The sequence below is a fragment of the Sarcophilus harrisii genome, chromosome 6 (assembly GCF_902635505.1).
Source record: "Sarcophilus harrisii chromosome 6, mSarHar1.11, whole genome shotgun sequence".
Classification (NCBI taxonomy): domain Eukaryota; kingdom Metazoa; phylum Chordata; class Mammalia; order Dasyuromorphia; family Dasyuridae; genus Sarcophilus; species Sarcophilus harrisii.
In genome coordinates, this window is record NC_045431.1 from 4,857,522 (window position 1) to 4,879,832 (window position 22,311).

Here is a 22,311-nt window from a genome sequence, read left to right on the forward strand (position 1 = left end):
AAAATTTAGCCAAATAGCTAAATATGTATTGGATCCTAAAGGTAATAGGGAATCACAGGTGGTTAATGGGTTGGGGGAGACTGTGACATAGTCAGTACTGTGCTTTAAGATTACCTTGACAGCTGGAGGACAGATTGGAATAGGGAGAGACTTGTGGCAGGGAGGCCAAGGAGTAGGTTATTGCAAATAATTCAGGTATGCTCAAGGTAGTAGCAATATCAGAGGAGAGAAAGGTATATATGAGAGAGGTTACAAAGGTTTCTCCACAAGACTTAGCGATAAGTATGGATAAGTTGGAAGAGAAAGCCGAGACAGAGTTAAGAGCAAGGGATTGAAATCATAGGTAAGTGAAAAGATGGTAGACCCCTTGACAATAACAGCAATGTAAGGATGAAGATTGCCAATGGTTGGGGGTAGGGGTAGAGATAATGAGTTTCATTTTTAATTTTGTAGTGATCATTTCCCTTCCCAAGTGTACTCCTGCATTTCATCATGATCCCACAAAATCACATCAACTCAGACCCACATCCTTAGTACTTCTTGCCATTGGAATCTTCCCCTCATATACACACATAATAGATCATGAAGAGTGATCATTGGAGAGTTTCTCCCAGATCCTCTACTTAAGGAGGATGCCCAAGGCAACCATCCATAATGTCCTAGCTGGTTGCTGAGCTATTTTCTATCCTCCCTCTCCCTACCCCTTTTCAACTTCTTTTTATATATTGTTCTCTTTTGTTAGATTGTGAGCTCCACGCTTCACTTCCAAACCAGGAATGCCCAACCTGGGAACATACCTTGTCATTCTCTCTTTTTGTCCGTTGACTTTTAGGAATATTTTATTTTTCCCCAATTATATGCTCAAGAAATTTTTACATTTAAAAAAAAAAAAGCTTCAAGTTCTAAATACTTTCTCTCCTCCCCAAAACAGTAAGCAGTGCATATGCAATCATGTATAACATTTCCATATTAATTATTTTGTGCAAGAAAATGAAGAGAGAAGAAGGAACAAAGGAATGAGATAAGGAAGGGAGGAATAGGAAGAAAGAGACAGAGAAAGATAAAGAAGGAGAAAGAACAGGAGGAGTAGGGGAGAGAAAGATGAAGAAGAGGAAAGGAAGAAAGAAAGAGAAGAGGAGGAGGAGTGAAGGAGGAGGATTCCCTTCCACCAAATGCCCACTGAGTGGCCATCCAAGGTATACTTAAAGATGGTGGACAGGAGTGAAGGGGGAGGTCATTTTTTCCTTTATATCAAACCTGAAACTTGGTTGACTACAATTACTATTCACTTCTCTTGGTTCTGCCATATTGGGCCAAACAGAACAAATCTAATCACAATGGAATCCCAACACTTTTCACCATCCTGGACACCTACCTATAAACATTCTCCAGAGACCTCCAGAAGGTCTCTACTGACCTTCTCCTCCAAATATGGTACCCAAAGCTAAGCAAAATATTGCAGATGTAGACAGAATAAAGAAATGCTATAGTTTCTCTCTAGAAATTGTTCCTCTCTCAATGCAGCTAATGATTACCTTACTTTTTGTTTGCTTTTTTACATTATTTATTACATTTACTTATTACATTACTGAATAAAACCAATGTTTCAATCCACATTAAAACATATCTTTCTAAATGAACTGGTCTATAGCCATATTAACTTCATTTTGTACTTTTGCCATTGATTTTTTGGACCCTATTGTAAGATATTACATTTATTCCCATTAAATGTATCCTTTTAAAACAGCCCACCATTCCAACTGGTGAGCATCTTTTGGCATCCTGATTTTGTCATCCAACATGTTAGCTATCCTTCACAATCATATACATCAGCCATTCGAATGAGCATGTCATCTGTTATTTTATCCAATGGATAAAGGTGAAATATCACAGAGTGAAGCACTGACTCTGGGAGCTCTCCATTACTGATCTTTCAAAGTGACACTGACATTAATTGGTCATAAAACCAGTTCCTAAATTCACAATCCAAATGACGATCTAGATCATATTTTTCCAGCTTAGGGGAAAGGAGATACTTAACTAAATGTAATTCAGTAAATACATATTAAACTAATCATTGGGAAAAGTATTTTTGCCACATGTATGGTCTGTATCACATTCTCATTTTGTAGCCTTTTCCCCCAGAAAGGGGAATTCCATAGAGGAATAGACTATCTTTTTTATCTTTATAGTATCAGCCCAATGCCAAGTATACACATTAATAAATGCTTAATCAAAGAGCTCTAATAAACTTATACATATAGATTCATAGGGATGAAATATTTAGATACTTATGTATTTATATCTATGAATATGCTGGTATATATATGTGTGTTTGTGGTGAGAGGGAAGGAAGGCGAGAGGGAAGGAGGGAGGAAAGGAGAGAGAGAGAGAGAGAGAGAGAGAGAGAGAGAGAGAGAGAGAGAGAGACCCCCACATCCATAAATATATTTAAAAAGAGGTGGTATATTAAGTTATTAGCCTGAGAATAAGCTAAACCTGGATTAAAGAAATAATACAGATTCTGATCCAGATTAAATAAAAAAAACTATCAAAGAAGGGTTGAGAATCGCTGATCTAGTCCAAGTCTTCATTCAACAAATTAGAAAATGAGTTTTATACAGTTTCTTGCCCAAGGACACACACCTTGCTAATGTCAAAGGTAGGACATTAATCATAATGTTTGACTGACTTCAAAAGTAATGGAGCAACTGGGATGAAGGAAATAGGATTGTATGCAAAGGGATAATTCTTTATTAAAAATGCCCCTATTATGTGCCAGGCACTTTACTAAGTTCTTTACAATTATTATCTCATTTGACCCTTGCAAAAACTCTTTGAAGTAGATTTTATTATTATATCCAGTTCAGGAATCTGAGTCAGAGAGAGGTTAAAATGACTTGCAAGAGAAAAAGGAAGAAAAGAGCAAAGGAGTGATAGTGAATAGAAAAGGGGCTCTATTGATCAGAAAAATGATCTATTGGTCAGAATGAAAAGGGGGTCATGATCAAATGATCTATTGATCAGAAAAAATTCAAATTAAGACAACTCTGAGATACCACTACACGACTTTCACATTGGCTAAGATGACAGGAAAAGATAAAGATGAATGTTGGAGGGCATGTGAGAAAACTAGAACACTAATATATTGTGGGTGGAGTTGTGAACTGATCCAACCATTCTGGAGAGCAATTTAGAACTAACTATGCTCAAAAAGTTGTCAAACTGTGCATACCCTTTGATCCAGCAAGTTACTACTGGGCTTATATCCCAAAGAGATCGTAAAGAAGGGAAAGGGACCCACATGTGCAAGAATGTTTGTAGTCTCTTTGTAGTCACCAGAAATTGGAAACTGAGTAAATGCCCATCAATTGGAGAATGGCTGAATAAATGGTGGTATATGAATGTTATGGAATGCAATTGCTCTGTAAGAAAAGATCAACAGGATGATTTCTGAGGGGCCTGGAGAGACTTATATGAACTGATGCTGAGTGAGATGAACAGAACCAGGAGATCATTATATACTTCAACAACAATACTATATGATGATCAATTCTGATGGACCTAGCTCTTTCCAAAAATGAGATGATTGACACCAGGTTCAATGACCTTGTGATAAAGAAAGCCATCTACACCAACGAGAGGACTGTGGGAACTGCGTGTGAATCCCAACATGGCATTTTCACTCTTTTTGTTATTTGCTTGAATTTTGTTTTCTCTCTCTTTTTTTTTCCTTTTTGATCTAATTTTTCTTGTGCAGCAAGATAATTTTATAAATATGTATACATATATTGGACTTAACATATATTTTAACATATTTAACATGTATTGGACAACCTGCCATTTAGGGGGAGGGGGAGAACACAAGGCTTTGCAAGGGTGAATGTTGAAAAATCACTCATATGTATGTTTTGAAAATAAAAATCTTAAATAAAAGAGAGAGAAAAGAAAACAAATAGCAAAGAATTGAAGAGTTAGAGAGATATACTGAAAAGATGTGGAAGAAAGGAAAGGGAAAACAATTCCAGTTTTCACAATATAAAAGGTATTATTTTAATAAATTTGTATCAGCTAAGAAATGGATGATATTTGAAGTTCTTGGGGCAGGGGGTGAGGAATAACTGGAATATGTATCTGCTACCTTCCATAGCAAACCCAGTGAGGGGGTGTGTGCATTTGTGTGTGAATGGGCATATATTCTATACACTACTGTACGATTCAGAACTAATTGTGAGCACATATTAATATGGTATTTAACTGAAACTATAAAAACACAGGAGTTTAAAATATGTTGGTGTGGTCCTTCATTACTTCCCAGTACTTCTTCAACATGTGAAAACTCTTCCAAAATCTGTAATAAGTCTACTAAAAGTACAAAGGCTGAGATGGTGTTACACACTCTCATCTACATTTTATTGTAACATATCACAGTTCTAGGAATACTGCCTTAGAGCACCTTCTACCACATAGCAAAATATTTCATTTTTTTCTCTCTATTCTCTATGTTTACCAAATGGAGAGGGACGGAGGAAGGGAGGAAGGAAGGAAATGAGGGAGAGAAGAAGGGAGGGAGGGAAGGAGGGAGAGATGAAGAAAAGCTCAAATAGTCTCAACCACTTACTAGTTGTGGATCCTGGGCAAGTCCCTTAATCTCTGTCTACCTCAGTGATCTCATCAGTAAAATGGAGATGTTAAAAGCACCTACCCGCTCCCGCTCCCCACCCCCCGGCCCCAGTTGTTTGGAGGATTAAATGATATTATATTAGTGAAGTGCTTATCAATTTCTGGTACATAACCAATGCTTTAAAAATGGTTGCCTGCCTGCCTGCCTTTTCCCCTTCTTCCCTTCCTTCTTTTTTCCCTTTCTCCTTATTTTCTCTCCCTTCCACCCTTCTTCCTTACATGTTAGGAAACTGAGGACAAAGAAGTTAAGGAACACCTCGGGTCAAAGGAGCCCCTGAGGCTCAGAGCTGAGGCTGGAAGCCACTGGAGCGCATGGTGGTGCACAGAACGGCAGCCAGTCCAGCGACGCAGCCTCTGCATCCTCCAGCCATGCCCCTGACGAGCACCTTCATGGTGTCGCCTCCATTCGCTCCACCACCGACCAGCAGGGTCAGAGCGGTAGTGCGCCTCTTGTGTGGGACCGCTGGGACCAGCTCAAGTGTTTCCTGTCAGAGCTGGGTATCAACAGGCTTCTGAGGGTTCTCATTGACCCTTGTAACCTGTGTGAAAGTGGACCAGCAGCCAGATGGCTCCGGACTGCACATTCCACGCTTTGTTTTCCCTGTGTGGCAGATAGCCAGATCATCCTCCTCTTTCCTTTTGGTCTCAAGAAGAAAGGAGTCTCAAGGAAAAAAACCGATTGAGGCAGAAGGAATTAAAAATTCCCTTTTTTCATACCCATCCGCACACATACATAGATCCCTAATTAGGTGAGACTAAGCAATGTGATGTTCATTTCCACTTTGGAGCCAGTGTTCCAGAAACCACTTCCAAAGATTAAGGCAGGTCAAAGTTCACGTGGTTATGGGTACATAAACAGATTATCCTGTTTCCTGAGATGTCCCTTCCATCCCAGCTGCCTCTTCTGTGAGAAAACCATGAATTCCATTGTTTCTTTCCTTTCCCTTTTGATCTTATCCCATGTAAACAAGCAATGTTGATGGGGAAAGACAATATTCTGTGTGAAATCTTTCACTGCAGTTGACTACACAGGACACAAAAACTGCAATCGAGAGCCTGGTGACGTGGTGATATGGGGTATTATTAGTAATAATAATAATAATTAGTAGTAATAATAATTAGAGTAATATGGGGAGAGCAAATAGACCAGACTAAGATCAGTTCAACTCAACCAAACCCATCTATGCGCTGTCTTCCACGTGCCCAGCACTAGGCTAGATAGCAGAGAAAGAAAGTTTGGATGCAGGACTTCTTCTCACACAGGTTATGGTCTTGTAAGCAAGGTAATGGATACCAAGAGTTATACTTAATATAAGTAATAATGCAAATGTGAGTAGGCGGGTCACAGAAGGTTAGGGGACGTTGGGGGAGCATAGTCCTGAATGAAAGATACCTCTACCAGTGTAATTTTATCTTTTCAGAAAATGGGGACCATGAATTAATTGACAATATACCATTACCTTTGGAAGGGACAGAGAGAACTTCTGGTCTGACAACTTGTCCAAAAGTATCACCCATGCTCCTCAGCATGCCCCCGTTATCCTACTTGGTAAGAAACTGAGGCAAAGACAGCTGAACATAGCATGAATCACAAACTACAATTACAAGCTTACCAGTTGCCATTCAAGGCCAAATTTAGACCATTTTGTTAAAGAGAACCTGGGGATGGTGGGAAAATCATTAAGCTGGGGACTAGAAGGCTTCTAATTAATTCCTGGCTCTGTCACTACTTGGTGATTTTGAGAAAGTCACTTAAATTCTCTGTGTCATAGCAGGGAGAAAGGAGAGGAAGGATAATAAGGATGAATAAATCAATAGGATAAGTAAGGTGTTAAGTTCTTATGATATCTAGGAAAATAAATACAAAACATTGAAAACCCCTGTTCACAAGGAGCTTACATCCTAATAGAGAGAAAAAACACTTTGAGATTATCCCCCACTCTTCTTTCTTTCTCTTCTCTTACATCCCCCAACCACCAGGTCCTATGTTCTACACTTTTGTAACATCTCTGTTTTCTCTGTCCCCACAATTAACCCCCCATTGTAGGTCACCGGACCACCTCCTGCATTTTTACAATAGGCTTCTAATGGCACAGCCTGGTCTTTCTTGCTCCAAGCCAGCCTTGCCCTGTTCCTAGATCACACATGCGCATACATGTGTGTGTGGATGTTAGATAGATAGTCATTAATTCGTTATCTATTCTATACCTACAAAGAGAGTTCTCTATTCTGTCTGTCTTTGTTTCTGTCTGTCTGTCTCTATAGCTAGTGTACATAAATGTACACGTGTGCACACACACATTTAGATAGATAGCTATGTATTCATGGAACTACACTCCAAAATAACGTTTGCTGGTTCCCTATTATCCACTGAATAAAGTTCAGTTTCTCTCTCATGCCTCCACACAATTTAGAGCCATGGATTTGTTCAGTTTTTTCTCAGGTTTTTCATCTCCATGCACACAGTGTAACAGAACAAGATAATTCTTTGCCTAGTTCCCTCAATTCCCATAATCACTTCCATTCTAATTCTAAGCCTTCGGTCACGTTATTCCTTGGGTCAAGACCATTCTATCAGCTCACTTCCCAGCTGATGAATTACTGTCCATCCGTAAATGTTTCCATCCAGATGCAGACTTTCCTGATTGCCCTGGATCAGTCAATGCCATTTTCCCCTAACAATCACAGAGCCTTGGTCATGCATCTAACTTAAGCAATGGTGATATTGTTTTACATGATACATATCCCTGTGAGTCTGGAAGCTGCACGAGTTCAGCCATCCTATCTTGCCTAAACCTTTGATCTCTCCTAGTACTGTGAAAAATGCTTTGCGTAAATCAATTGTTTAAAATATATTGAAAGAACTTTTAAAAGGCCTTATGTCTTTCAATCCTGGACAGAGTAGGACGGAAGAGGACAGAACAGAATTGCTACAATATAAGCAAACAACAGAGAGTAACACATATTCCAGACTACTCTACTCCCTTGACTGACTTTCAGCCAATTCTGTTTATTCCTGGGACCATTGAGCCCTTCTCAGTAAGAAATTTGAAAGCAATACTCTGTTATTCCAAAGCCAGTCATTTAAAATTTTTTAGTAGTTGTAGTATTTATATTATTAAAAGTTTGATAGCACGGAAAAGAGTAACGAATTAAGGGTCAAGATGCTAGAATTTCAGTTTTGGCTCCGTTACTAGCCTGGAAGCCCTCATATAAGACATTCCATCTCTCAGGGCCTCGGATTCCCCCTCTGTGAAATGGAGACCCCGGAGGTGGACATGAGGATGAGTGTGAAATGGTAGAAAAAGTCATGAACTTTTAGAACTTCAGATTGAATCCAGGCCTTGCCACTTACTACCTATGTGACTTTGAAGCCACTTTCTTTATAACTCTTTCCACAACAGAAGAATGGATGGGGTTAAGATTATCGGACCTAAAAAAAAAAGTCCCTACTAAGTCTAGATGGGGCTACTCTAATCTCAAAGGGATTTTCTGACACTCTGGTAACTGACATTCTGCTCCTCTCTCAGGAATGCCGCACCATCGTTAGCCATGATGATTATTAATACATAGCTTATTTTCTGCTTCCTGGATCCCTGCTCCAGTCTTCAGAACCGCTTGCCTCACAAGCCGAATCCATGCTGATCATAAAGTTGAAAGTATGTTCCAGGCTTCTTTCTTTCAAGAGAGAGTAAATCCAAATGATTCCCAAGTCCGCCCAGATTGGCCGCCATCTTTCCAGAACCCTTCCCCGCGGTTCTTGTTTTATTCTCAATCTTAAACTGCTTCCCCGCCTTGGGTTCTCAAGATGCTTTTTACATATGGACAAGGAAATGGAAGGGGGCATTGGGGCAATACTGCCTCGCATTTGAGAGGGCACTGGAGAGGGTTGGTCCAATGTGGCAGGACCCAACTTACAAGCGATAAAAGCACAATCTGTGCCCAGAATTCCGCTTCCAGCGGACACGGGTAAGTCATGCCTTCATCCCGTCCTGCTTCCACAGTTAAACATTTACCAAAGAGAGCCTAAGACTGGCATGGAGCGAGACGATCCTGAATCCCTTCCAGCCAGCTGTGTGACATCGGACAAATCTTCTCACCTCTCTGGGAGACAACAAACAGGTTGTTCCTACCAACTCCAAGCTCCTTTCCCGCTCTGATACAAAGGGAGCCTGATTTCTAGGGCCACAGACCTTGGATAGGATCTTGTTAAAGGGCTTTATCTTATTGATCAAGAAGCCGAGAACAAAAAGGTAGGCGGATCTGCCCAAGATCGCCCAGACAGTGAAAGCGACAGACCGAGGGTGTCAGTCTTCTGCCCGCCGGGTGTCAAAGCAACCCAGGCCAATCCTGCCGCCTCGGCTTCCCTGCGGGGGCTTTCGGTGGACTGAAGGCGCCCTGTCCTGAGAAAAGGTGCCGAGATTTACATGTAGCACATGCCCTTTAAGAGGTGCGCTGCTCATATCTGTGACTGAGAAACAGAACAACGTCAGTTTGGGGACCAAACTCCAGAAGGCAGGGGAAATCACCCCTCCCTCCCTCCCTCCCTCCTTCCCTCCCTCCCTCCCTCCCTCCTTCCCTCCCTCCCTCCCTCCCTCCTTCCCTCCCTCCCTCCCTCCCTCCTCCAAAGCGCGCATAAACTCTGCAGAAAGAAAGCCAGCAGAACATCTTCTCGTGATGATCCCGTTTCCCAAATGAAGGCACTGGACACAACTCGGCCTCCTTGGCGCCGCACAAACAGTTTCCACCAGAAACCGAAATGGGGTCAGGGAGACAGGGCCGAGAAGACGAAGCCCTTCGAGCGGCCCTTCGGGGCCCTCGGCTCCTTGTAGTGAGTCACTGCCGCTGGGGATTTAAAAGCACTCCCTGGACCCCCCGGAGCCAGGCAAGCGCCCGCCCCTGCGCAGCCCCCGGCGGCGCTCCCCCGAAGGCCGATCCCTCGGGCGGCTTTATTTGGGATCGGGGATGGTTTTCCCTCGTGCCTCGCACTGACCAGGCGCCGGTTTGTTTCTGCCATTCCCTGCCCTGCTTGGAGCCGCCATCCCCGGTTCCGAGCTCCCTGGGGCCGCCGTCCCGCCCGCCGCTCGCCCCGGCTGCTTTCTCTGTCTCGGGCTCGGCCCCTCACCACAGGCCTTCCACCTTCCGAACCATAGACGTGCGCGGGGCCCCGGAGCTGTCGGCAATGCCCCCGACTGGTCACTAGAGGGAAATGTTGCTCTTCTTACCAAGGCCTCCTTCCCAGCTGGAGCCCCGTTTTACTAAGGAAACGGACTAAGTTTGGGGCGGGGGCCTCCGGTCGCTCGTTCGCAGCGTAGGGGGTGACACCGCCGCCGCTAGCGAAGCCCCTCGATGGGGGGGAGAGAGACCGAGCAAAGCTACTCTTCGTGGCCGTGGGACCCTCCCACTGACGCTCGAGGACTTCTCTGTGCCTCAGTTTCCAATCCTGTAAGAACCCGGTCCCCCGAATGGATTTCTAGCTTCTTTTTCAGCCCTAAAATGCCCGGGGCTTCCCATTTCAAACTGATTTGGGGATGTCGGACACCCTCGGGTCCCGGAGCCGCATTATAAGAGCCCCGCCTCGGACCCTGTCCCGAGGCTGCTTCACGCAGCCCCGACTCTCACTTTCTGTCAGCGTTTTCCTCCGCAGGCGGCGGCGTCTCCGAGCTGAGGGCTCGCCCCTGAATGGGAACATCCCCAGGCCCGCCGCGTGCCGGGGTAGACAGGCCTCTCTCTGAGCTCCTGCAGCGAGAGCCTGGGGGGGGGGGGGGGGGGGTCGGCTGCGGAGGTCGCGGTGACGGCCACGGCGACAGGAGGATTTTTAAGAAAGAAACAGGCGCTCGGTGGAGTCTTTGTAAAACAGAATTTACCCACGGTGCCAGTTTCCCCAGCGTGGGCGGCCGAGGAGAGCAGCACTTCAGGTGAAGAGACCCTAAGGAGGGGGCACTTAGGGCCTAAGTATTCTTTCAAGAGCCCGCACTTGGAGTAAGAGAGCGTTTCAGCGCTTGTTTCAAGCCAAGAAGTGGGGACATTTCAAGCAACACTGTGGGAGGCTGGGGGAAGGTAAGGGCCCGCTAGGGAGAAGGGTCCTCTCTCATTCTCAACCCCCTCTCTAAGGGGGAGCTAAAGTGCCCCCAGAGCTAACATTTGGTTTCTGTGATGACACCGTCCAGCCCTTCCGAGTTTCTGGAGTCATAAATGGCAGCCAGGGACTTCTAGGTTATGCTCCGCGGAAGGGTGCCATTGAGAGCCCCAAGTTCTAATCCTGCAATACGCGTTTTACTGGTGCTCTGGGGTAACTGCAGAACCGATAGGGTCAAACTAAAAGATGGAGTAGGGGCTTCCTGACTGAAGTTCCACTTTGGGATCTGGACCTGACTTTGGGAGTTCAAGGCCATGCCTCTCCCAGCGTCTCCTCAGAAACTTCCCTCAGCTCCTGGGGCTGCTCACACCTTCGTGCCCTTCTCAATGTGGAATATCCTTTTCTAGCTCTTTCATCTTTTCTCATCGAGTCCTTGGGGCCTCTGCTCCGTGACTTAGAGCTGTTTACCTGAGGTTATCCCAGGCTTTCTTCCGTGTCTACAATGTAACAGGCACTAAACTAGATGCGGGGGATACAAAGACAAAATAAAAGCATTTCCTTCCCCGGAGCAGATTTTGTTCTGTCTGGAGACACAAAACGTGCTACAAAATAAATACAAGGAGATCTGGAAGAAAAACCCTGACTGCAGTCAACTCCTGAGTGTTGGAACTGGGATTCAACCCCAGCTCTGCCGTCTCACCCCCAAGCATATTCTGATTTTTTCATAAATGAAATAAGAAATGTGGGGGAATGAAAGGAGGGATTTGATAGATTTCTTCTCTTTGTTAGTTGCATTTTCATTGGGTTTTCATGGGGGTCTAAAGAGAAACCCTCATATGAGAAAATCATTAAAGAGACGGAATCCATGTAAGGATCCTGGGCCACAATGTTGAAGGTAGAGCTCCTGCCCATCCAAATATCAGATTTCCCTCAGGATCCGAGCCCGGGAGCTCCCACTCCTCCAGACTGCAGGGGTCTAAACGTTCATCTGGAACGGGAAACAATGAGGATCCTCCCTTGATTATTCTGAGCAATAGTTTGTGGAATAAGAGATCTAAGGCTTAACTAACTATATCAAGGAATATTTAAGGACGGCCTCACCAATTTAGAGTGATAGAACAGAGTAAAATAAGGTTGCTTATGAGCACGATTAAACAATTCAACATACAACTGTGGATTTAAGAATCCCAGAATCATAGAAGTAGAAAGGGAAGAGTAGTATAGGTTGGAAGGGCAGAGCACCTGGACTTGAAATCAACGGCCACGGGAGTAAATCCAGCTCTGTTTCTAACTTAACCATGATCCTTCCACTCCCAGGGCCTCCATTCTCTCATCTGTAAAATGAGACAAGACTAAATTGTTGCTAAGGACCCTGCCATGATCTTATGGTGCTCTGACCTCAAAGTAATCTGGTCCACACTGTAGGTGCAAAGGCTCATGCTTGGCAGGGGAGTGGAGACCCAGAGATGGATCGGCTGAGCCTCCTGTCAAGTGAAGAAGGGAGAAAGCCAGAGCCAAGATCTTGCCAGGAAGAGCCTTGTCTGAAGTGGAGATACTCAGCCCTTGAGGGAGGCCTGTCATTAAGGAGACAATGACCTTTTTAGTTTTTAGTTCTGGCTCTGTGCGGCCTTAGAGCATGACCTTTTTTTGCACTTCAGATTTCTCACCTTTAAAATGAGGGGAAGAAATACTTACATACCTCCTAAAGGTTTTTTGTGGGGAATGTACTTTGTGATCCAGCAAACTATAAAACTAAACCTATTCTTAGTATTTTTAAATCGAGCTCTAGACTTGGAACCTGAAAGGCCCAGCATGCGAATCCTACCTCCAACACTTACTGTGTGACCATGGCCAAATTTACATAACCTCCATCTCACTCATTTCCCTCACTTGCAAAATGGGGAAATTAATAAGTCTACTACTGAATTTTAGTATTCCCACCCCCACCCCCACCCCAGGGTTATGAGGCTTAAATGAGATGATGGATGCCAACCAAGTCGGAAGCCTGTGGCCCTCACTAAGGGTGGGGATTGGTGTTCTGGCACCGGGAAATGGGCATTGGGAGTCTGAACCCCAAGTCAGTCAGCCGGGCTGCCTCTGAAACATCGGGAAATTCATCCACCCAGAGCCGACTCCACGTGGCCTGAAGCTACTTGTTCCTTTTCCAGCTGAAACGTGGTCGCCTCTACCTACCCAGCCTACCAAATATTAGAGAAGGCAGCGTGTGCACACACATACACAGAGGCATCATTCATGTGTCGTAACATAAATCTTTTCACCACAATGTCCACAGTTGTCAATGAAAAGGATGCCTTTGTTCAGCCCCATGCACTTGGGTAGCCCAAATAAACAATGGTATAAGGCCTTGCCTTTCTGTAGCACCCTTTTGGGAAAGGACTCCAACTTTATAAATATTCCTCGTTAATCATCACCACATTCCTGGGAGACAGGGAGCAGGCAGGACCAGCTCAAAGATGGAGTGGAGGCTTTTCTCCCACTCCCGAATCAGCCCTGCCTTTTGGAGAGCTGCTGCTCTTTGCATGGGATTTGCCTTCCCTGGGATTTTGCTAAGTGGGCTTCCCCAGCCAACGGTCAGTTGTCCTCCAGCAGCCTTGCTGTTGCTGGCCTCTAAGTGGGCACCATCAGTAACATTTCTGCCCTCCTTAGATTCCCAAATTTTAACAGGTTGCTATTTGAAAAACAGCTTATTGAAACAGAAAGAGGACAGGACTTGACTCCAGGAACCACGAACAGATGAACAGATGGTGGGCCTTAAGTAAGTCACATCGTGTTTTGAAAAATCAGTCTCCTCGGTCTTAATGAAATAGCAAGAAAGAAATGTTATTCACACTACCTATGCCACAAAGTTTCTGTGTGTTCTCTCTCTTTCTCTCTTTGCCCTCCCCTCATTCCCCTTTCTCTCTCTCTCTCTCTCTCTCTTTCTTTCCTGCTCTCTCCTTCCCCCTTCTCTCGCTCCCCCTTCTTTCTCTCTTTCTTCTGCTTGAAGGAAGATGTGTAACAAAAAAGGAGGAATATGGGACAGCTAAGTGGCATAGTGGATAAAGAACCAGCCCTCAAGCCAGAAGGACCTGGAGAAAAAGAGAAGTGATCCTGGGCAAGTCACTTAACCCCAATTGCCTCAGCAAAAAAAAAATAAAAAAATAAAAAATAAAATTTTTTTTTTTAAAAAGAGGAACACGATAATTGAATTTAAGTATGTGAACAGAGATAATATGGAAGAAGGTTGGAAGTGATTTTCATAGTTGCAGATGTGACTGCCCATGTCATTCCCCAGTAAGCCCCAATGGTTCCCTATTACCTCTAAGATAAAACATAAACTCCTCTATTTGAATTTCAAACCATTACAGCTTGGCCCAGATCTCTCTTCCCAGCCTCCTTCTACATTAATCCTCTTCCTCTTTGAGCCAACAGAAATGACTTTCTCTCTTTTCCTCATGTGGGCCCTCTTCCTTTCTCCATGGTCTGGTACTGGCTATCTCTCAGGTCTTGAATGCACTTGCTCCTACCTCAAAAGATTCAGAGAGGGAGACAGAGACTGGGAAGGAAGCAGAGACAGAGAGAGAAAGACAGAGACAGACAAAGTCAGAGAAATGGGCAGAGACCCAGAGAAAGAGAGTGAGTTCCAGTTGCTCCCCTTCATTCACCAAGCAGTCCGACTAGCCTAATTACTGCCTCTCACTCACACAAGGCGTTTCATCTCCAGTCTCTAACTAGGGAAGGAAGTTGAAGTCAAAGCATGGAGGTTTTGAATACCTGACTAAAGAAATGGGCCTAGATACCACAGGTAGTGGGGAATAATCCCACCCCCTGCATGCTCCCTTCCTGCTCGTCCTGGGCTCTTGGTCACAAAGCAAGAACGGTTAAAGACCTTTAAGCCGTGAACATGAAGCCAACTTTGGTCTGCTTCTCCAAGACCTCCTGAGCAAGGGAAGGGATTCATTGGGTCTTAAGCCATGGACGCACCTTTCTCTGAGTTTGTGACAGGATTTGGGTCCATCCACTCCAGTAGTTATCACCATCCTCAGTGATCAAGGTTGCCTTGGGCAGGATTAGGTAGCAAACCAGCCAAGCGTGGATGAAGCCCTGACTGTTATGCAGAGACTGAATGAACAGGAGCTCTTCTCTTCCCCACAGCAGACCCCTGTGAACACACACACACACACACACACACACACACACACTAGAGAAGGTGCCAATAGCATGGTCTTCGAGGGCCTCTCTAGTCTGTTAATACATTGCGGAACCATTGGTTTCAGAGGAGGGGCCAACCTGAGCTGTGTGCCCCAGCTGTGGGCAGTTAGCAATAGCTGCTGCTGGACACACAGAGTAAGGAGCTCTATATCAAACCGAGTTTGAAATGGGACACAAGGTCCTCTGGAACTGACTCGACATCCAAGGGCATGAGAATATTCTATACATTGCTTTTATATCCTTTTATATCATATAATTTCTCATACCACTTTCACTCTTCATTCCCCAAGAACCGTCCTATATCCAAAGAAGATTTTTAAAGAAAAAGAGGGTGTCATAAAATAAGCTTTATCAATACATCAAAAAAAAGTCAGAAAATGAATGTAATGTTCAACACCTTTGTTCCTACCACCACTGCAAGGAAAGGAAGGCAGTATCTTCTTATTCCTCTTTTTTTGTGGCCAGATCTGTTTTCTGAAATTCTGTGACATTTATTTCCCTTTGTTTGAAAGTGGTGTTTCTTTCCATTTAAATGGTCATAGAATGTATGTACTGTTGGTGGTGGTGGGTTTGCTCTACTTAACTTTTTATCAGTTCCATTAGTCTTTCCATCACTTTGTATTTGTTATTTTTTAAATTTCATATGCCATAATAATTTTCCATTGTAGTCATGTACCATCATTTATTTAGCCATTCCCTTCTTGAGAAGCCTCAACTGTGTTTCCAGTTCTTTATTACTGCAAAAAGTGGTGCTGTAAATATTTTGGTATATTGGGGGATTTCTTCTTTTCAATAATCTCCTTGGTGTATATATGCCTAATATTTGAATATCCGGGTCAAAAGATATATAAACATAATAATTATTTTATTTGCACAATTCCAAATCGCTTTCCAAAATGATTGCCCTAAGTCAAAGTCCAGCAACAACGTACTAGTATGCCCGTCTGCTCATAATTCCAAAACTGCCTATTCTCATTTTTTGGTCATCTTTACCATTTTGCTAGATATAAAGTGAATCTATAGGGTTGCTTTCATTTGCATCTTTTTCTTTTATTTTTAATTTATGAAATTAAACAAAAATGTCCACAACACAGTATAATAAAAGATTATTGTACACAAACCTACAAGTGTACTATACACAACTTGCTATTCCTTTCAAATATGCAAAAAATTATCATGTAAATTTCTTTTAAAACTGTTTTTCTTCCTTTCCCTCCTCTGTCCCAGAGATGGCTTCTATTACACACACACACACACACACACACACACATTTAATGTGTGTATGTAAAATTATTCTAAACGTACTTCTTAGTTATTTGGAATACTCTTTCATAGGGCTGCAAATATTTTGCAGGTCTTCCTTAGAGAACTCTTTGTCCATATCTTTTGACCATGTCATTGGGAAATGGCGCTTGGTCCTAGACAGACAGAAATGTACATACTTATTTTAATTGCATGAAGCTGAGAATATTCTATGCAAACAAAATTAATTCTTTCAGGCTAATAAAGGAAGCTGCTGAATAGGAAAATGTTTGTATTAAATATATCAGATAAGCTTTTGGTAGCAAAAATAAAGTAAATAAGCAAGATATATTACATAAATATGTGTATATATATTTATATCTACAAGTACATATGTAATATGTGCATGTATGTACATACATTCAAAATATGCCTACAAATACAAATTTGTAAATGTATATGTACATTCTTATTTCTGCCTATATATGTGTACATATTTGTATATATGCATTTACATATGGGTCGATATGGGCCCAACCATAAGCGCTAAATGCGTTCTATAAGGTTTTTTTTTTTTAATTTTTCTTTAAAGAGCACTTTGTAATTTCTTTTAAAGGGTGCTTTGTCATTGAATCTAGAAAAGTATTTAGTTTACTTTGTTTAGATTGATACACAAAGATTTTACTCCTTTCATCAGATCTCTCTATTGGATTTTATTATTGTTATATAAAAATGCTGTTAATTTCGTGGGTTTGTTGCCTGCAATTTTGCTGAAGTTTTGTTCTCAGTGAGGATCTTTGCTGACTCCCTAAGACTTTTTAAGTAAGCATTATATCATCAACAAACAGATAATTTTATTTCTTCTTTGCTGGTCTTAATGCATTTTAATTTATTTCTTTTAGTCTTGTTACTAGCATTAGTGACAACAATATTAAATCATTTGCATAGCGTTTGAAGTTTTGCAAAGCACTTTGCATGTTATCACATTTGATCACATCAATTGTGTGAGATGGGTGATATTTCCACGTTGCAGATGAAAAGCTAAAGATCAGAGAGCTTGAATGACTTGTTTAAGGTGACATGACTACTAAGTGAATATGACAAGATTTGAATCTCTGTCTTCTTATTGTCTCAAAGTGAATAATGGTGACAAGAATGGCATCCTCGATTTACTTCTATTTTTATTGGAAAAGTTTCTACTGTATCCTCAGTACATATGATGTCTGTTTTTGGTTTAAGATAGATACATTTTATATTTTAAATATTGTATGTATTTTATTCTGAACTTAAGAAATAAGACAAACATTTTTATAATAATAGAATAGGAAAAGGGATGATTGTTCAAGAAACTGTAAATCGAGTGTGTGTGTGTGTGTGTGTGTGTGTGTGTGTGTAAAACCATTCCATACTTACTTCTATTTACCAATTTTCTCTGGAGCAGATAGCATCTTTCTTCATAAGTCCTTTGTCATTCATTTAGGTATTTATAACAGGCCAAATGACTTAGTCACTCAAAGCTGTTCTTGAAGCAAAATGGTTGTACGATGTTGTCTAAGTTCTAGTCATTTCACTTTAAGTTATTTCGTGCAAGTCTATCCATGTTTTACTAAGATCATAAAGTTTGCCATTTTCTTATATCACAATAGTATTCCATTTTATGGAATAAAAGTAGTTTATATATTATATTTTAAAAGGTCTTTCTGTACATAGACTTTGCATGATTTTTAGTATAAAAATATTGAACATGGAAGTATTTTTCTATTTCTATTGAGATGATTATATGGTTTGGGAACTTTGGCTTTTTAATATAACTCATTATAGTGGTTGTTTTTCTAAAAGTAAACTAATCTTGCATCTCTCATGATGCCTTTTGTGTTCCTGGCAATAATAGAGCTCAATTCTCAACTAAAATCTCACCTTGTGTAATAAATTTTCCCAGCATCCCCATGGCAAGTGCCTAATCTCGGAGTTCACCCCCAATTTACTAGGAATATAGTATTCTTCTGGGAGTGGGATCTTGTTGAAATTTAGTTGTTTACACATTTTCTCCCTTTTCGAAAGTGAGTTCCTCAAAGGAATGGACAGGTTTGTTATTGTTGCTGTTTGTTTGTTTTCTTTAAACCCCAGTGACCCAATGATAAGCACAGTATCTGCATTCTAATAAATAGTTAATGCTTGGTACAAATCAAACGTGATTTTAAACAAATGATTTCTTGTGTGAATTACTGTAGTCTGACAGGATTTTATTCAAAATGTATTTATAAATATTCTTTAATGATATTGGTTTATAATTCTTTGTTTTATCCTTTCCTGGTTTTAAGTACTTGGGTTAAATTTGCATCATAAAAAGAGAATAATATCTCTATTTTTGAGAGAATAATTTGTGTTGCATTGGTATTAGGTCTTTTAAAGTTTAGTAAAGTTTTCCTATGAAGCCATCAGGATGAGTTTTATTGTTGATGGTGGTAGTAGTGATGGTGATGGTAGTGGTGTACCACCACCCCCATTTTGGCATTTTGGCAGTTCCTTTATAAATAATTTCATTTCCTTTTCTAAAATTGAATTATTTAAAATTTCTATCTGGTTTTCTGTTAAAATGAGTATTTATTTTTTTAGAAATAATTCTTCCATTTCTTTGGTATTCACAATTCTGTTAGCCTATAACTATAAAGAATTAGTTCAACTATTAAAGAAAACCCAATTTAAGAAATAAACAATCCCACCTTTAGAAACTATTAAAAGAAAAAAAGGAAACAAAAGATGGCTATGGGATTAAACAACAACAAAAATAAATAAATAGCAGGAGGATCATTAAGAGATTTCTTTCTAAATGTATTTAGGGGGATAAAGATAAAAGCAACATTTAAATAGAGTAATAGTGGGGGAATAGGCCTGAAAAACCTAAGATTAACTTCTTTAAAAATCATCTATGATCTATGGCCAACTCAACCAGTCACATGGGATGACACTTAAGCATTCAAAAAGTTTTCAGATTTGGGGGATGGGAGATTGGGGATAGGGAGGTGAGGAGAGACTAGCTAGAGAAGCAGCTCCCTCACTTTCCTCATTATTCTTGGTCTTTGTATTACTCTTTGACTTTACCTTTCTCCTACTCAATAACTCCTGTAGGAGTTATTTCTACTTGCAAAGTCTCTGACATTTTATGTGGTCCTATTTCCTTATTATAGCTAATTTCCTATCATAATAATTACCTCCCTCACTAGGGAGTTGTGAGACTTAATTAATGTTTATAAAGTGCTTTGAGATCCTAAGATGAAAGGTGCTGTAAAAGTGAGCTGTGTTGTTATTCTATCCAGACTCCATAAAAATTGCCAGAAATAAAGATTCCTTCAAAGGGCATACATTTGTCCATGTTTCAAGACTTTATAATAAGTGTGTAAAAGGTCCCAGCCTACCTCTTTTTTCCCTCCAACTCTTGGCGCGGCTTGCCCAGGGTTAAAATGAAGGGCCAACGGCCAGGAGCCTGAAGGTGGAAGGACTTCTCTTGTCCATATGGGTCTTGGGGTGAGGGCTGGACGGTCCTAGGCACTGTCTTTTTGCACTGAGGTAGAGCCAGGCCGTTGGGAGAGTGTGGAGAGAAGGCACAAGGGGCAGTAGCTTGTGTAAGCGGACCGACTCCCCCACTTCCAAATCCAGGACTTCATCCACAAGGTGATTCCCTCCAATAACACTGATCCAAAGCTCTTACCTCAATGTTGGCACTTCCTCTGTACCCCCTGTGCAGTCATCAATGTCTAGAATCCTGCATTTTGCATACGAATGATTTAATGGATATGACAAAGTTAATGCAAACAAAGACCACACATAAGAATGTTAGCATGTCCAAAATCTGATTGTCCTCCTCTCTGCTCGGGCTCCATTTGGAGTATTCTTGTGGAGCAGTGGTTAGAGCCCTGAGTCGGAAATCAGGAAGTTCCGAGAGCTCAAATCCAGCCTCAGATATTTACTAACTATGAGAACTTTGGAAATCTAGTCAATCTGTTTGCCTCAGTTTCCTTAACTGTAAAATGGAGATAATACATAATCTCTTCCTCCTAGAATTGTTGAATATACGAGAGTATTTGTAAAGTGCTTAGCATGGATGCAGAGGAGGCATTTAATGAATGTTAGCTATTTATTATTGTCATTGCTAGGAGCAGTAGAAGTGGGTGGGGGTGACACAGTTTAGGAAGGACTTTTACAAACTGGAAAGCATCCGGGGAGGACAATCAGGATGGTGAAAAATCCGAAGCTGGCAGCATTTACTGAAGAAACTAAAACTATTTAGCCGGAAGGAAGAAAACAAGATTGGGGAGATGAGGGTTTTCATCATGTATTTTAAGGCTATTAAAGGAAGAAGGGATTACTCTAGGACAAGGAGGATTAATAATTAGAGGCAAAATTCAGGCTTGATATAAACAAATTGATATTTGCTAGAGAACCATACATGAGAAGGGAGTGGGTAGGAGTCTTCACTGGAGCTTTTGGAACAAAGGCAAGAGGACCCCTCGTTGAATGGGGGTAGAAAGACTTTTGGCCCAAATGTGCAGTGGACTAGAAGACTCTGAGGTCTTGTCCAACCTCCACGTTGGAGGATTCTTTATCACAGTGGATATAGAATGCTTGGGCACAACGGAACAGTGGAGCACACGGTAACTCAGAAACAGGAAATCCTAGAATCACATCTTGCCTCTGATCCTTGCACAATTTTTATCAGTTTCCCCTTCCAGCTCTGAATGTGGGACCAGACAGATTTTTATAAGCACCAAACCAAGCAGTCATTGCCCAAAAAGTAGCTTCAGCTGAACACACAGGGCCACAGACACTGGATATTGAAACAGACAAAAGCTTTAGAAACTTTTCATTTGACTCTACTTATCTTTTGGGTCCATTCTCCTCATAACACACCCTCTAGACTGTTAAATTCAGATTCAGTTCAATTTAACCTAAATAAGTGCCTTAAAAAAACAACAAACAACAACAACAACAACAAAAACAAAACAAAACAAAACAAACAAATAAAAAAAAAAAAACAGTGCTTTAAACCAAAAGCCTTTGACAAAAGGGGTGGGGAGAAGAGGAAAAGGAAGAGTAGGAGGGAGAAATCCTGCCCTGTTCTGCTCTAGATATTCCTGGGGAAAGACCCTACCTTGGACACCCAGCCCCATATTAGCCCACCACTTCTGGGGAATGAATGATCTTAATGTCAAGTGCTCAGAAGTGACAAAGATCTACAGAATTCTGGGCACTTGAATTCTCCTTTTCTTCATGAAGTGAAAGAAGATACTCTATGTACACAAATAGATCTGATAAAAGGTGGGTCCGGTTTTTTTCAATGTTTTGCTATATTCGTCATATTCTCTTGTCTTGCTTTTTTATTGACTATCTCCTTTGCCCAGTCAGGACAAGGACATATATCCTTGTTTTAGCTGCAACAAAGAATCATAGCTTTTAAAAAAAGAAGGGAAAGTAATCCAGTTGGATGGAGCCTTTTACTTTACACATGAGCACGCTGAGGTCTAGAGAGGGAGAATAGCCTGGCTTAGATCACCCAGTGAGCAAAACCGCTGAACTGAAATTCAAATTCTCCAGACTGGAAATACAGGCCTGGGTCTGTCTCCTATATTAATCCACATCCTACTTCTGGCTATATTCACAAGTCAGTGTCAGCTCTGCAACAAGCACTTCAATGGCTTGCACAAATGTTTCTGAGAGTAAACTGCATTTACAAATATATATATATATATATATATATATATATATGTATGTATATATGTATAAACAAACATAACATTATATAGTGATATGATATATAATTATATAATATATTATGCATAAAAAAATATATATATATATAATCTGTTACACAGAGAAATCAAATCAAAACATGCTTTCCTCATGCAAAATAAAGAGGTAAAAAATACAATTCAGAGATTAAGGATATGCCCTACTCTCCATTTCCCCATCACCAATTAAATAGCATGATGGATATTCAACTAGGGTGGAATTAGAAGATCCGAGTTCAAATATTACCTCTAACATTCTATACTTGAGTTACTCCAGGTAAATCAGTCAAGTTCTGTCTGCCTCAATTT

General features: G+C 41.4%; 1 long non-coding RNA gene across 1 annotated transcript in view; it reads right to left on the minus strand.

Annotated features, from left to right (window-relative positions):
* Positions 1–22,311, minus strand: part of LOC116419870 — a 236,311-nt gene that overhangs the window by 168,672 nt on the left and 45,328 nt on the right. The window lies entirely within an intron of this gene.